The 16,634-nt window shown below is 37.9% G+C and overlaps 1 pseudogene; it reads left to right on the top strand.

The window, feature by feature from the left end:
* Nucleotides 1–208: 208 nt before the first annotated feature.
* On the top strand, nucleotides 209–13,584 carry LOC149202898 (protein TOPLESS-RELATED PROTEIN 2-like; annotated as a pseudogene).
* Nucleotides 13,585–16,634: the final 3,050 nt, after the last annotated feature.

Below are 16,634 nucleotides of genomic sequence, written 5' to 3'. Positions count from 1 at the left end.
GAGGGCTAGGAGGAACACACTGAAGGCATCTTGGCCCAGTTGATGGATGAAACGCTTACAATTTTTTTTTTTGAATATTCAAGCCACCTGTAAAGTAGTGCTCACCCTAGCTCACTATAGAAACTTGATGCTGACTTCAGAAATTTGCAAAGGGAAATGAGGTGAGGTTAGGGTGGAAATAGAGAAGTAGGATAGGTTGAGAGAAGAAATGAGGGCTAATGGAAAACGTAGGAGGGATGAAAGGATAGAAGAGGTTTTGAGCAGTGGAGGAATAAGACGTTGCGAAGGAGAGAAAGGGAGTCATGACAGGGAGATGGAGGCTACTACAGGTAGCGGAAGGGAGAATGGGACATCAAATAAGGAAGATAGAGGGATTTGCGACATGAGAAAAAAGGAGGAAGGACAGACAAGGAAATGAGATGGGAGACTATTGAGAGGGAGGAGGTTGCTACAAGAAGCATTAAGGATATGGAGAGGCAGCGTTAGGCAAAGAAGCTAAGAGGAGATAGTGAAAGGAAGTTTAAGGCCTTTGTTAAACTAGCAGAGGGATAAGGGTGCAAAGGAGAAGGGAGTTGGACAAGAGGGTTTGGGGCTCTCTGGCCCTATTTTTTTTTAAACTTTGACCTTAGAATCTCTGGCTCAAAGTTTAACCTTGCCTTTAAAGCGATCTTCAAAATTTATTTTATGAAACCCCACATATGAATCTTTGTCGAATGATATTATCGTTTTTTAACATGCAAACAAATTTTGAGCCCAGATCTTGCCCTCCAGGGCCTAGATCTAGCTCAAATCTAAATATTTCCTTGGCTGATTTCTTAGATCTATTCCTGCACAAGTGAAAAGAGAAAAACCCAATACCCAATAGGGACAAAAATAGAGAAAATCCCAAAAACCCAAGTGTTAAAATTCAAAATTATGTTACAAAACTTCAAATCTAAACAAGTAAATTACAGATCTATACAAATAATCTACAGATTTATCAGATATGAGGAGTATGAGTCCAACTCTGCTCCCAGATCTGTAAATCTAAGGCTCTTTCTAGCTAGATCTAGCTATTTAGCACAATTTATAAAAGATATTTAAAATTTTTAATGAGGTACTAGCTTAGAAACACCCTGCAGAAAAAATAGATCAATAGATAAATCATGAAGCTTCGATCAAGTAGGCTCTTCATAAATTATGCATTGAGAGTCGGCTGGTCCAAACGAGGACTATCCCCAAATGCTCAATTAAAATTCAAATGATCTTTTGCAAACACTAGATCCAACTGTCAAATCAATTAGAGAAATAAAATAACAATATAATTTTCAAGAACTAGAGATACGTGCTAATTCAATCAAATTAAAATTGTTACCCTAGATCCAATAAACTAAACAAGATACCTGTGCACATATTATTCCACGAGAGTTATTGAGTGACAATTTTAAAATAATATTCAACAGAAAAATTTAAAACAACATTGTCATAAATTCGAGAAGAGGAACATCACCATCAATCAAAACCCCAAAGACTTTTTGCAGTATATTCCAGAAATATTATAAGAGAGTTTTGAGAGTTTAGTACACGATTCAAAGATCAGATAGAAAACACTGACACCGGCCTCTAATTTATAGATAAATTCTCCAACGTCTAGTTCACTTGATCCCCATCAAAGTAATCTCGACCGTTGAAAAATATTTAATTATCTTTTAATCTCCTCCGTCGAAATTATTTTATTTTTTGAGGAATTTCGAATTTTTCATTTAATTCCTTTTTAATTAACTCAAAAATAATTATTTTGAGTTAATTTCCCCAAAAACATTGACTTTGACTTAACTACCAAGGCCCAAGGGTCCAAAATCTCTTGAAATTTTCAATATTCCCTTGGCCGGGGACCTCCAAAAATTAATTTCTTTAAAACCCACGAATTTTACCTTTGGAGAATTTAATTTTACATAGGACATAACATTAATTAAATTTTGGCTTAGGATTTTAATTTAATTTTTCTAGAAAATTTAATTAATTGACTTATGAGGGGAATAATAATTTTTCCAACCCTTTAATATTTAGCCATGGTGTCTAATTGTGAAGGACCATGCACTAAATATTTTTTACATGAATATTTTACATTTTAATACATGAAGGGGGAAAACCCATTCGTTATAAACCCTCAATATTTACCCATTTCTGCGACACAAAAAATATAATCTAGTAGATCAAGTGACTTGTAATAAAATAATTTAGCCAATTAGCTAAAATTATTCCCAACTAACTTTTACAAAGACTCTATCTAAAACACTAGGATTTGCCTAAGATCTTGACGACAAAATCCACCCTAGCTTTGGGGTGAGGGTGGAAGGAAAAACTCTGCCAATCATTTGTGTCTAGAGACACAGATGAATCAGTGAGACAAAAAACCTCCTAGAATGGAAATCATCATCAAAACAATAGTTTTACCTAGGCTATTACATACAAACGTGGTCATACTAGGATTATTTACATTATACATATGCAAAATGGGTTGAAATCTTTACAAAATTGTCTACTGATGATGAAATCTGAAAGGCACGAACACTCGAACATGATAGATCCCTTTTGCGAAAAAAAGGTTGTACTGCTATGGGGTCATTCACACAAAGTGGTCAACAATGTCCACAAATCAAAATTCAAAAATTCAGTTTTCTTCTTTTGAAAAGGTCATGAAGAACATGGCTTATAAGAATAAATTTTATTTTCTCAAGAGCATGAAAAGCATGTTTAAAATATAATTTTTCTTTTGTCACAAAATATCATTCATCTTTCATCATTACAAGTACAAAATTTGTACATTATGAATACCAACCATAGCTACAAAATTCAACACCATATTCAGATATTGACATGCTTTCATTCGTGTTATAGGAGTTGCGTTTTCCAAGCATATAGTTCACATATATTCTTATACTGTGGCAAGTGATTTGAGACAACATCTAGAGGTTTGCTTACATGCTTAGAGGCCAATCTGTACATTCTTGTAAGTCTGTAAAATTAAGTTTGTATTGAAAATATAATTTATTAACATTGATATAATTTAAACAGATTGACACACATGTTGGTGGTGTGAATGATATTGTTTTTTCACACCCTATTGATAAGACCATCAAGGAAATGTGCTTTATCATATGTGTCAAGTATCATTCTTATAGTTGTCGTTTATTTATTTGTATATGATAAAAAAAATTATATGTTCTTGTAGGTGTGGGATGCAATATCTGGTCGAAAGTAGTATACATTTGAAGGTTATGAAGCAGCTGCATGTTCTGTTTGTCCTCACCGACAAGAAAATATTCAGGTACTTTTTTCCTTGACACCTGAACAATTTATGTGCATTGTGGTTGAGTAATATTAAATTCTAGTTGTTTTGAAGTTACATTGCATATTTTATTTTTGTCTGATGTTTGGCTTCCTGTGAATTTTTGGCCATATGACAAATACTTTATTGCACTATAGATTGATTATGATTCTTTGTTCGTATGCAGTTTATTTTTTCTACAACTATTGATGGAAAGATCAAAGCCTGGTTGTATGATCTTGTGAGATCTAGGGTGGACTATAATGCTCCGGGCCTCTGGTGCACTACAATGGCTTATATTGTTGATGGAACAAGGTAACATGTTAACTTGGAATAGTATTTAGTTTGTAAAGTGTCTTCATGTGGATGTGAGTTTTAGTTTCTCCAATTTTATATATTTTATCTGTCAAGTCTATGTCCTTTCTGAAGTATATAATCATTTGTAATTTTTATTAGGCTCTTCTCCTATGAAACAAGTAAAGATGGTGATTCATACTTGTTTGAGTGCAATGAAAGTGAGGGAATGATCAAGCGAACATATTCTGGTTTTAGGAAGTGTTCCTTAGGTATGGAATTTGATACAACCAGAAATAGGTTCTTGGTAGCTGGTGATGAATTTAAAATAAAGTTATGGGACATGGATAACACCAATATCTTGACAACAATTGATGTTAAGGGTAGTTCAGTAAGAAGTTGTTTTTGAAGATGATGATGGTTTATTTTTAGAGTTTGAGAGATCATGATTCTGAGAAAAAAGTCTTCAAAACATTTTTTAAAGTTTTCTCGATCACATCTCAATTTACAATCCTTGTGTTATTTCCAAAAAAGCTTCAGGCTATTCCTCGCCTTCATTTCAGTGAAGATGGTTCCTTGTTGACAGTCACAACAAATGACAATGACATAAAAATATTAGCCAATGTAGAGGGATTTCGCTTAATTCACATGTTGGAGAGTAGATCCTTTGAGGGAACGAGGGCACTACCAGAGACAATGGCACAAAGGTAAATTGCTTCTTCCATGCACATTTACTATATACATGCACTGCTAATTAATGTTAAACTTTAAACTATAACTAGATCATTTTTAATATGCTGACTTCAATTGTGAATGCCATGCCTCCTGCAATCACTGCTCCTGGTTCCCTTCACAATACTATAAAACATTTGACAGACTTCCACCTGCATTTTCAATGACCAATTTTTTAAGAGCTTTCTCATAGAATTATTTATTTAGAATCTAAATATTTGTCTAGCCATGTTTAGTTTAGTTTGTTACATATATCTTTAGTCATTTTCAAAACTTTCACTCCACAGTCCAGATATTGTTGCTTTCAAGTTTTCATATAGCATAGGATTTTGTTCTTTTCCCCTTTCAAATGCTCTATTAGCCATTATTTTGGCATATATTTTATAGGAATAGGATGATATGATCAATGAATTCTAACAATTTCCTGATACTCTATACAACATGTGTGCAGAGTAATATAGACAACAATTTGACCCTAGATGTTAAGTGAAGTCTTCTAGATGAGGTCACAGACAAGAGAAAGAACTGAAAATTAACTGAGATCAGTGATTTGGGTCAGTTTAGGTCTCTCAGGTTGCCTGACACAATGCATACGAGCAAGGTATGCAATCATCCTTATATTATAGAAAACAAAACACTAAAGGTTAACATACTTTACAATTTTATGTGCTACAAATTCTGTCGATATTGATCCAAAGGAGTAATGTGCTATAGCAGGTGGTAAAATTGATATACACCAATTCTGGTGTCGTTGTTTTATCACTAACATCCAATGCTCCCCATAAGCTATGGAAATGGCTGCAGAGTGGCCAAAATCCATCAGGAAAGGTGGGGTTCTCTAGTAGTTGTTGTTATCTTCCCTTTTTTAAGCCTGTTTTATTTATTTATGTTTCTTTACTTTTGGATATATAATTTGTTGTTGTATTTTATGTAGTAATGATTGACGAGTATATAAGAGTTGGTATTTTTTTCCATCGCCTAGTGGGATTTTTATAAATAATGACATTGGTGATACAAATCCAGAAGAAGCTATTGTTTGTATAGCTTTGTCTAAGAATGATTCCTATGTGATGTTTGCTTCCAGTGGCAAGTTCTCCTTAGTTAATATGATGACATTTAAAGTAAAAGAACCTTTTACCTAAAGACTAGTTTCTTTTTTTTTTTTGGCAAAATCGGATACTGGTATATTATAAAAACTTCAAAGGACTGAGTCCTAATACATTGGGATGACAGAATAATGCAGTGAGGATCCAAAACGGGTTCGCAGACCCTTGATCCTTGCTGCTACATAAACGGTAACTGAAATAAAAGAGGTAACGGCTATATAGCCTGATGAAAGAGCCTGCAAGCCAACAAAATTTGCAGTTCATGAGATTTAGTTGTTCTTCTGGTTAACAGAGTCATCCGGTAAGGATTCCTTCTTTGCGCTAGGTCTGGTGGAGAAATGCATGGATATACCGCTGGATGTGGACGTGAACCGATCTCCAGGTGGATGCGCCCTTCTTCTGAACAGTGACTGAGCAGGGAGAAGGCACCCGCAATACTCAATGAGACAGAGGAAGATGGATTTGTGAGGGGGGGAGATCTGCTATAAATAAAGGGAGAAAGGCAGCTTGAGCGGGAGATCCAGAGATGAACAAGTCGGGACCTGAAGTGACTGTGAAGCCAGCTGGAGGATTTGCAGCGCGCGGTGAAGATACTGAAAAGATTGCCTTCTGAGCAGAGCCTGAGGATGGCGGCGGGGTGCGGATAAGACACTAAATCGAGGCTGGGAAAGGTGACCTGAACGTTCACTAGGGAGCGATTCTGAGAGATGGGGGACAGAATGGTGCAGTCGAGGAGATTTGAGAGTTTGGGGATTGGCGAAATTCTAGAAAGATTGGGTCTGAGGTGACTCAGAGTCTGAGGGTTGGGAAATGCACAGAGATTTTTAAGGAATAGCTTGGTCATAATGCTGATTGTTTTCTCTGACTTGGCCGACCTGTCTAGTAGTTGCCTTGTTGGCCTGTTCGTTCGCCTCTCTGTTATTTCTCCTTAGCACATGTTTAAACGTGGCTCCATTTAGATCTTTTATGTTATCGTTGATCCTGGCTTTGATGTTGTTCAATGCTGCTTGCTTGAAATCCTTCCCCGAAACCATGGCTGCTATAATAATGGCTGAGTCTCCTATTATGAGCGGGTTTTTTAGCCCAAGATTCTTCAGAATAGAGGTTCCCAGGAGTAGACTGTATGCCTCGGCCCTGTTGTTGGTCATCATACCCAATCCCCACTCATAAGTTACTATATTTTTGCCTTGATGGTCTTTGATGACTCCTCCTGCGCCTGCCTGTCCCGGATTATTTTTAGAAGCCCCATCAAACTGGAGAGAGGGCCTCTTTTGGTTTTGGATCCATTCTCTGATTTCCTCATTAGAGCCTCTCAACTTCCATTCAATCTTTTTCTGGCCTGTGTTAGCTGCTTTGAAGTTTTTTGTTTCGCAATTGAATTTTCTCATCCATTCTATTTCCATTGGGTTTCCAGATTCATGATCTGAGTGAGCTATTCCATTGACACTGATGGTCTTCGAGATGAGGGCAATTGTTTTAGCAAGAGTGCTTGGGATGCTAGCATTTTCATTGTTAAAGATGCTTTTGTTTCGAGCATTCCATATTTGCCAGCAGAGGTTAGGAGGGATGCTGTTCCACAGTCTTTTGGCCAGGGTTTTGTTTTTCTTTGGGTGAGGATAGCTGTTCCCCCAGTTTCTTTGGAGGAGGTTGATTTGAGTGGGCAAATCACCTGTTCTTAACGGGCTAGTAATGAGCTTCCAGCAGTTTTGGGCGAAGGAGCATTCTATGAAAAGATGATTGATGCTTTCTTCAACAGCTCTACATAGGCAACATATTGAAGGGCCAAGAATGCCTTTCTTCCTTAGGTTTTCTGCTGTAAGGATTTTGCTTTTGAGGAGCGTCCAGTTGAAAAATTTGATCTTTGGGATGCATTCCGTAGCCCAAGCCACTTTGTGGAGAGGCCAATTATTGTTTGCTGCGACATTTTGAAGGGTTTTGTATCCTTCTTTGACTGTGTAGATTCCTCCATTAGGGTCCCAGACATACTTGTCCTCGGATGTATTGTTGAGAGGAGCTGCCCCTGAAAGTGATAGTTTGAGGTCGTTCCACAGGTTCCTTAGGTTGTTTGGAAGGGGGAGATGCTTCCAGCCCAGCCACCTGTTTTGCTCCCAAGAGGAGATGTCAAATAGTGTCTTGAGATTTTTACCTTCCATCCACAATTGCAGCGGTCTCAGATTTGGGGAAGTTTCCCTTGCTTTAGTGCCCATTATGCGTTCAGTCCAAATGTTGATGTCTTTTCCATTGCCCGGAGCTCTTGAGATGTAGTCTTTGAAGTGGGGGAGGGTTTTCTTAATGAGTTTCCAGACTGGGGTACACTGTCTGTCAACAATAGATTCCGAAAGGATATTGGAGTTGGGGCCGTTCAGGTATTTTCTTTTGATTGCTTCAGTCCACCAGGCGCCTTTTTCATTGAGGATTCTCCAAACCAGCTTGAAGCCCATGGCCATGTTGGCCAACCTTGGGATTCTTATTCCTAGCCCTCCTTTTTCGAAAGGTAAAATAACCTGGTCCCATTTTACAAGGCTGAATTTTTTGGAGTCCTGCCTTCCTCCCTGCCACAAGAAGCTCCTGATGATTAATTCCATGTGTTTGTGAATGCTGGCCAGGGCGAGAGTGGTTGCAAACTGGTATATGGGCAGGGCTGAGAGGATAGCTTTTATGAGAATTGTTCTTCCGACCAGGTTGAGCTAGGACACACCCCAACTCTGAAGTTTCCCTCTCAGCTTCTCTATTAGGTTCACCCAGATTTCGGTTTTGACCGATTCCTTTGCAAGAGGCAATCCCAGATACATGAAATGACTCCAGTTCATTTGGGCAGGGATGTCCAAGATTGAGGAGATTCTCTGGATTATCTGCCTGGGAACGTTCCAGGTGTAAATCTTGCATTTGTTGTTGTTTAGCTTTCCTCCAGACACTAGGAGAAAGAGATCTAATGTTTGCTTGAAACTTCTTGCCATGAGACTGGATGCTCCTCCAATTAGAAGGGTGTCATCGGCAAAGAGGGAATGGTTTATCTCTTTGATTCCATGCACTATGTTGATACCTGTGATTTCTTTTTGCCTGCGTAAATTTTCCAGGTGTATACTCAGCGTTTCGGCCATAATAATGTAGAGGAATGGAGATAGCGGGCATCCTTGTCTCAGGCCCCTTGAGCTTCTGAAGTGGTTACTTGGCCTACCATTGATCAGAGGGGCTGTCCAGGGGAGTGAAATACATTACATAACCCTGCTGATGAAGGTGCTGGAGATTCCAAATTTCTCTAGGGTTGCCTTAAGGAATTGATGACTTACTATATCAAATGCATTAGCCATGTCTAGTTTAATAATCATACCCTTTTCCCTTCTGTTTATACTGCTGTGGATTGCCTCCTGGATAAGGATGACATTGTCTGAGCTTTGTCTTCTGGGGACGAAGCCTCCTTGGTTCTCTGAGATGAGGGAGGGAAGGAGCTTTTTTAGCCTATTGGCTAGGATTTTAGTGATGATTTTATAGGAGACATTACACAGAGAAATTGGGCGGAATCTGTCGAAGGATTAAGGGTTGGGATCTTTGGGGATCAGGGCTAGATGTGAAGATTTGATGCTGTTCCCCATCTTGCATTTTGAGAAGAAGTTCTTAACCATTCTAATGAAGTCTTTCTTGATGATATCCCAATGGTTCCTGTAAAAAGCCACTGTGAAACCGTTCGGGCCCGGTGCCTTGTCCTGCGCCATGCTGAAAACAGACCCCTCAATTTCCTCTGTCGTGACCTCTTGTTCTAGCTCTCTGTTTTGATTTGTTGAGATTTTGTTTTCGATTATGCTGAGGAATTCAACATTATCGATGGGCTGATTGTCTGCGGTTAGGAGAGCGCAGAAATGATTGGAGGCAGCTTCTTTTATTTCCTCTTGGTCCCTGAGCTCTCTTCCATCCATCAAGATTTTCTCGATGTGGTTTTCTGCCCTCCTGAGTTTTAAGCTGTTATGGAAGAAGGAAGTGTTCTTATTGCATGCTTTGAGCTAGAGGCAGCGAGACTTTTGTCTCTGTTCTTCCTCTTCTTTCCTAGTCTGTTTGTACAGCTCTTTATATAATTCATTCTCTTTGGTCTGTTCTTCCTCGGTGTATTGTATTTGCTCCTTTTCCTGGCTCCACTATTCTAGCTGTGCTTGGAGGTCCGTTCTTTTTTTGTTTTCCTCTGCGGCATGGTTTTTTGCCCAGTATTTGATAATAGTCCTGAGTGATTTAATCTTAGTCTCCCATATATAATGGGGCGATCCTATTACTTCTTTTGCCCACTGCTCCTTAATCAGATTTCGAAACTCTTCATTGCTGTCCCATGCCTTGTTGTATTTAAAGGGAAGAGGTCCCAGGTTCTTCCCTTTATCTAAGATCAAGGCCACAGGCTTATGGTCTGAAATGTAACCATGCATGATTTTGCTTTGGATATTTGAGAATCTTGCCACTGTTCTGTCCTGGATGAGGATTCGGTCTAGTCTCTCCTTTATGTTGCTATTGCCAGTCCTTTTGTTGCTCCAGGTGAATCTCCCATTGTGCGGAGGGATATCCACTAGATTATGGGTTTGGATTATTGCTTCCAGAGAGTCTCTTGAGGGGTCAGCATAGAAGTTTCCTCCCAATTTCTCATCTGCATTCCTTATAAGATTTAGATCACCTCCAAGGAGAATGTTCCTTCCTTGAACTGTCATGAGGTCTGAAGTTATTGAATCCCAGAATGCAGCTTTGTCCCTATAATGGTTAGGGGCATATATGTTATATATTGAGTATTCTTCTTTTGATGCTTTATTTTGTATGTCTGTTCTTGCCCACCAGCTATGAGACTTTTGCTCTTTGAGATCCCATTTGCATTTATCCCATAGTGTTCCTATGCCTCCTGAGGCTCCAACTGCACTTATTGCTGTACCTGCGTATATTTTGCTTTTTTTTATATGACATTGAAATTCTTGTTCCGTGATTTTGGTCTCCTGAAGAAGGAGAAGGTCTGGAAGTTCAGATTTGAGTAGATCCCAGACTGCATTTGTTTTTAGGGAGGAGCCCATCCCCCTACAATTCCAGGAGACCAAGATCATCATTTACCATGTTTGGTGTTTGCCCCGCTTTTCTCTTTCATTTTTTCTCCACTTCCTTTTGTTTTATCTAGGAATGTGTCCATTGGTTGCTGCATTCCGGTGGCCATTTCTTTTGCAGTGTTTTCATCTCTGATCTCTTTGTTAGACTTCCTTCCAACTTTTCTGGGAGGATCTGTGGAAGGGTTATTTTCTTTAGATTTGTTTCTGGTTAGGATTCTTTCTACTGTTGGGGGAGGAGAGGTCGGGGGGAGGGTTTCAGGGGCAGAGATAACAATCCCTCGGGGGGAGGGGGGGGGGGGGGGGGGGATGGGGGATCTTTCGAGGACAGGGTTTCAAAGGGATTGGAGGAGGAGGGGAAAGGAGGGCCGGAGCCGGAGGGATGGGAGGGGTGAGAGGAGTTTCCAGGGGGATTCTTTGAGCTTGGGCCTGAAGGAGGGTTTGGTTTTTTCTTTTTGACGTGCTCCCATACTTCCTCAGGGGTTTCTACATTATCTTCAGGAACATTTGATTTAGATTTGCTACATATATTGGCGAAATGCCCATATTCATGACATACCTTGCACTTGAAGGGCAGTTGCTCGTAGTCCACTTGCTGAATGTGCGTCCATTGATCAACTTTAAGTTTGATTGCTTCCGGCAGGCCTTTCCCCAGATCTACTTTGACACATATCCTCGCGCATGCATGCATGTTTTCTTTCGGTTCTGATCTGTCATTATACTTGCTGACTGCGTTTCCTATGGCTTTGACGGACTCATCCCCCCAGCAATGGAGCGGTAAGTGGGGCAGTCTGACCCAAACGGGGACAACATTGGGGACATCCATTTCTGGATCGAAGTCTGGCATCCATCTGTTTAAATAGAGCCCCCGTGAATCCACGAAATAGGGGCCATTCCTGAAGATAAGGTTCCTATCTTCCGTTGATTCGAAAAGAAAGGTGTAAAATCCTCTGCCACAAAACTTGATTGCTATTCTTCCTTGCACCATCGAGTTCCAGTTTCTCTCAACCCACCTCTGTACTGATTTTGGGGAGGGCCACAGTCCCGTGAACTGGCCGACCAGGCCTCTTTCTACTAAGGAAATTGCTGCTCTCCTAGGAAGGGAGGGAGGTAGAGCTACTTCTGGTATTTCATCAAGCTTCTTGATGAACTTGGAGGCTGTTGGGCGGATTCTCCCGGCTGCGTTCTCCGGAATAAGGGAGGCAAATATCTTCTCGAGTTCTTCTGGATCCTGAGGCGGGGGATCCATGTCGGCCATGAGATCGGGCAATGGGGAAGGCCAGAAGGCCCAAGATTGGAGGAGGGGAGATCAGCAGGGGATGGAGGCGGCCTAGCAGCCGCGCTGCCAGGCGCAGGAGCAAGGGAGGGGAGTCGGGGTCTAGGTCAGGCGCTGCAGATCGCCAGAGCTCATCCAAAAGGTATTGAATTGACAATTTTATTATCCAAATGTCGTATACCACATTTTCCCTCTAATTCTAGAGGCCCAATCACCTGAATGCCCAACCCAACAAAAATCTACTAGTTTCATTTTATTGTTTGTGATGATATATATTATTTCGGTTTTGGTACATTTGTCTACTTAGGGTTTATTCTCTAATGTCTCACCTTCAACTTTCAAATTATTTGGGTAATGGGGTTTAGTTCAGGATCACTCTGGAAGGTTCTTGTGTAATGTTCCTTACTATAGGCTAAGAATTTAAAGGCTCCCAATTTATTACGTATCAATTGGTATCATGACAACTTTCATGCCACCTCCTCCTGCAGCCACTTTTCTGGCTTTCCACCCTCAAGACAATAACATTATTGCAATTGGCATAGAGGATTCATCAATTCAAATATACAATGTTCGAGTTGATGAGGTGCTGCCTGTGAATATATCTTTGAATTTAAAATTCTTTTCATTTTTCTTCATTGTTCCCTTTTACCAAAAATGACCTTGAAGTGGCATGCTCTGAACTCGCTGCAATTTTTACAGGTAAAAAGAAGCACTAAAGGGCACCAAAAGAAAATCACAGGCCTAGTTTTTTCACATGTTTTGAATGTATTGGTATCTTCTGGAGCTGATGCCCAGGTATATGGTTTCTTTTATTATTAGTTATATGGTTTCTTTTATTATTATCTATAGTATGGATTTTTCACGTGTTTTGTATGTGTTAGTATCTTTTGCAGCTGATGCCCAGGTATATCATTTCTTTTATTATTATATATAGTCTGACTCTATGATGTTCATTTTAAAGTTCAAATACGTTTACATAAATTTACAAAGTAGAATGTTAATGTACTCACAACCATGTCTTTTCACACTTATGTCTCTAGGGCATAGATGGGTGGGACAACCTAAAGTCAAAAGTTGTACCAGTACAACCAGGAAGATCATCACCACCAGTGGGAAGTTGTACCATTACAACCACGAAGATCATCACCACCACTGGGGATACAAGAGTAGAATTTCATAATGATCAAATTCACTTGTTGGTTGTGCATGAGAGCTAGCTTGCTATATATTATGCTTCCAAGTTGGAGTTCTTGCGCCGTGTAAGTGCTTGTAATAAGTGTTGAATTCAAACATAGACAATTATAGAATGTCACTTACCTTATGTATCTATTTGGATGACCTTGTTACATGGTTTCATTGCAGTGGTCTCCTCATGATTCACTATCTTCTCCTATTTCAAGTGCCATATACTCATGTAACCGTGTCCTAGTTTATGCGAGCTTCTATGATGGTGCACTTAGAGTGTTTGATGTAGAAAGCTTGAGGCCTCACTATCGCATTTCTCCTTCTGCATATTTACCATTGGGAATGAACAGGTAAATGGGATTTTTCATTCTATCATGGTTGATACGTCTATTTTTTAGATTTGGCTTTTGGCAAGGCATATTATGATTTAATTTATTGTTTGGTTATTTATTGGACATGGCTTTTGGCAAGGCATATTATGATTTATTTTATTGTTTGGTTATTTATTCAGCAGTAACGCCTATCCTAAAGTCGTTGCATCACATACATCCGAAGCGAATCAAATTTTCTCTTGGAATGACAGATGGAGGAGTTAATGTTATTGAGTCTTCACAATAAGAAGGAAAATGGGATGTTGGACCTCCCCCAGATAATGGAAATATCAGATCAAATCCAACATTAACTAACCAAGGTTTGAAACCATCCTTAAGGTAGTTCAATGGAACATAAGAACAAGTTGAAGTACACTATAATACTTTGTGTCTACCGACTGTTTGTTTACAAGAATACCATGAATAATGGTAGTGTCTTGTCAGTGAAATGCCTCACTTGTGTTCCAGTTGTTGAGGGATTCTATCAAGATTCTAATTTTCATCAGGTATTGTTCAACAACTGTAAGTGACATGTAAATGAGTATCAAGGTGTTATTCTGGTCACTATATTTTTTCTAGGTCATGTAAAAATTGAAATTTTGTCATTGGAGCATAATTCATAAATGTTCTTTCTGAGGTTCTATTTTTGAAACCTTTCTTTGTACCACATCAGTTTTGCATTCAGACAAACATGGTTTATGCAGAAGCTTTGTTAGACTCAGAAATATTTATTAATTGAATCAACATTTTTGGGTTGAATACTATTGGAGCTCATATCAAAGTAATTCAATTGAGAAAATATTAATTATCCATGAGTTTCTACAATTGAGTCAACGAACTTTCTTATTTGATGGCTATTGTTTAAACATATTGTTTTTACAATTGAACCAATGAAATTTCTTGTCTAATGACATTATTGTTTAAACATATTGATACAGATTGATGGGATAATTCTTATACTTTTTCATTGCTGCAACCTTTGTGTTTTCTGCAATCGACTCAACAAACTTTCTTCTTGTATGATGGCTATTGTTTAAACATATTTTTTCTACAATTGACTCGATGAACTTTTTGATGACACTATTGTTTAAACATATTGATACAGATTGATGGGATAATGCTTATATTTTTTCATTGTTGCATCCTTTGTGTTTTATTTGGACTTGCTGAGGGAGAGATCCTTCATTTGGAAGTTGTATTATCACACATTTTGGATATCAACTTAATAGGAAGTTTTATTTATGTCATTTGTAGTTGCCAGAGGTTTTATGCTATTTACAAGACTTGCATGCTTATAGTGCTTGTAATTATCTACGAATGCATGAATTCTAGTTGTTTTAATAACATGGAGTGAATTTATATGAATGGATATATTATTGTAAATTGACAAACTTCCATTATTGCTTCATTGGGAAGCAATCAATTAAGGTCATTGTTAGAATATGCAAACTAGTGAAATTTAAAAACCGTTCAAATGGAAGCTTTGATACTATATACATGCCTGTTATGGGACATTTTGATTCACTACATTGTTTCCTCTTCTCCACTTACTAAGTCCTGCTTTATAGCATACACAACTTTATTTCTTGGCACACTCCAAATGGAAATAATAATGAAAATTTGAAAACCGTTATAAGCCCTGCTTTATAGCATACACAACTTTGTTTCTTGACACACCAAATGGAAATAATGTCAATGTAGTGTACTTGTGCTTCGTCACCCTACACAACTTTGTTTCTTGACACACTCCAAATGGAAATTATGTCAAAATAATGTGCTTGTGCTTAGTCACTCTTTTGTGAATGTTTTTAGAGGTTTAAACACAATCTTAATTGATGAAACATTGATTACTTATTGATAAAGTTTATCAAGATTTATTATTGCTCATTAAATTCTTTTGAATGTATGGAAAAACAAAGATAAATTGCATGATCATGAATTAATGCGTTCAACTCATATTTAACTGACATTGATTTTCATTCCATTGGGATTTTATTCATAACCCTCGGGAATGGGAAGATGGAGGGGCTTTCTGTCTTCCTTTTTCATGAAAACAAAATATCCATGCAAGTTTTTAGAATGCTAAGAATTGTGTTATTGTTATGAGTAATTTTTATTGGGAAATTCTTTTGTGAAGATAGACAAGATAAATGCTTATAGAAATTGAAAAAATTTATTTAAAATAGTTGTTTCAATTCAAGGAAAGGAAACTGGAAAACTTTATTTAAAATATTTATTTCAATGCAAGGAAAGGAAGGGATTGAAAAGTTAAGTATGTACATAATGGATAGAAAAATGCATAATAAAAATATAAAATCATCAATGTTTGCTTTCCTGTTATACTGACACATTTTTCCATTGTGAAATGAATAGTTTTTATGAATTGTTTGTTTTTCTACAATATGTTTAAATGAATTATTGATCATATATATAGAAAAATTGAGGTATGTGTAAGGGAACTATGTTATCCTAGAGTGCTAATTACTTGCCATGAATTTCATCAATCTTGACAAATAATCATGAAAGGTTCTTGAATGTGTTCTATTGGAACAACTTCTTCAAAGTATGGACATTTAAAGATATCGATAGTAAGGTAATAGCTATTAAAGCTGAGAATAATTGGAGAAACATTTAAACCTATCTAGTACAAGTCACACATTAATTCAAAAGAAAAAGGACAACTTACAGGTTGTCTATATTGACTTGAAAAGGTTGGCCAACCCAAGCAAATTGAAAAGCAATCCAACTGAAAAATTGAAGAGGATACAAAAAAAGTGCAATTGCTGAGAAGATAAAGCATAAAAATGGGAACAACTAGTTCTTGCACCTAGATCATAAATGCATTGCGAGTAGAAGTTGTTGAAGACTAGATAAATCCACAAGTTGACACTAACAAGGTATTGCACTAGCCACTAAGATGGATCCAATTATTCAGTAAATGAACCTAATTGAGTAGTTGTTTGAGATGTCAATGCAAGTGAAGAAGACTACGATGCTAGCGATTGTCAATCTATCTATCAAATTATAATTTTAATTTATTTGATTACGAACTATCTGTTTCTCTACATAAATTACAAGATTTATTAGTACATAATTTTTTATCTAGTGGGCCACTACCACTACTACTTATAAAGAAACATAATCATGTTGTTTCAAAAATGACTAGGTCTAAAGAAATACTTAAGCACACATTGTGGTTAGAACATCACAATGCACGATAGTAACATAATACATCCATCTATAGCATAGATTTGGGGGGCCTCAACCCACCACTTTTCATCCATCTAGAGCATATAT

Source organism: Pinus tabuliformis, chromosome 2_1, assembly GCF_031772625.1.
Source record: "Pinus tabuliformis cultivar Carrire ecotype Pingquan chromosome 2_1, CPIR1, whole genome shotgun sequence".
Taxonomy (NCBI): Eukaryota; Viridiplantae; Streptophyta; class Pinopsida; order Pinales; family Pinaceae; genus Pinus; species Pinus tabuliformis.
This window is presented reverse-complemented; position numbering and strand designations above follow the sequence as displayed.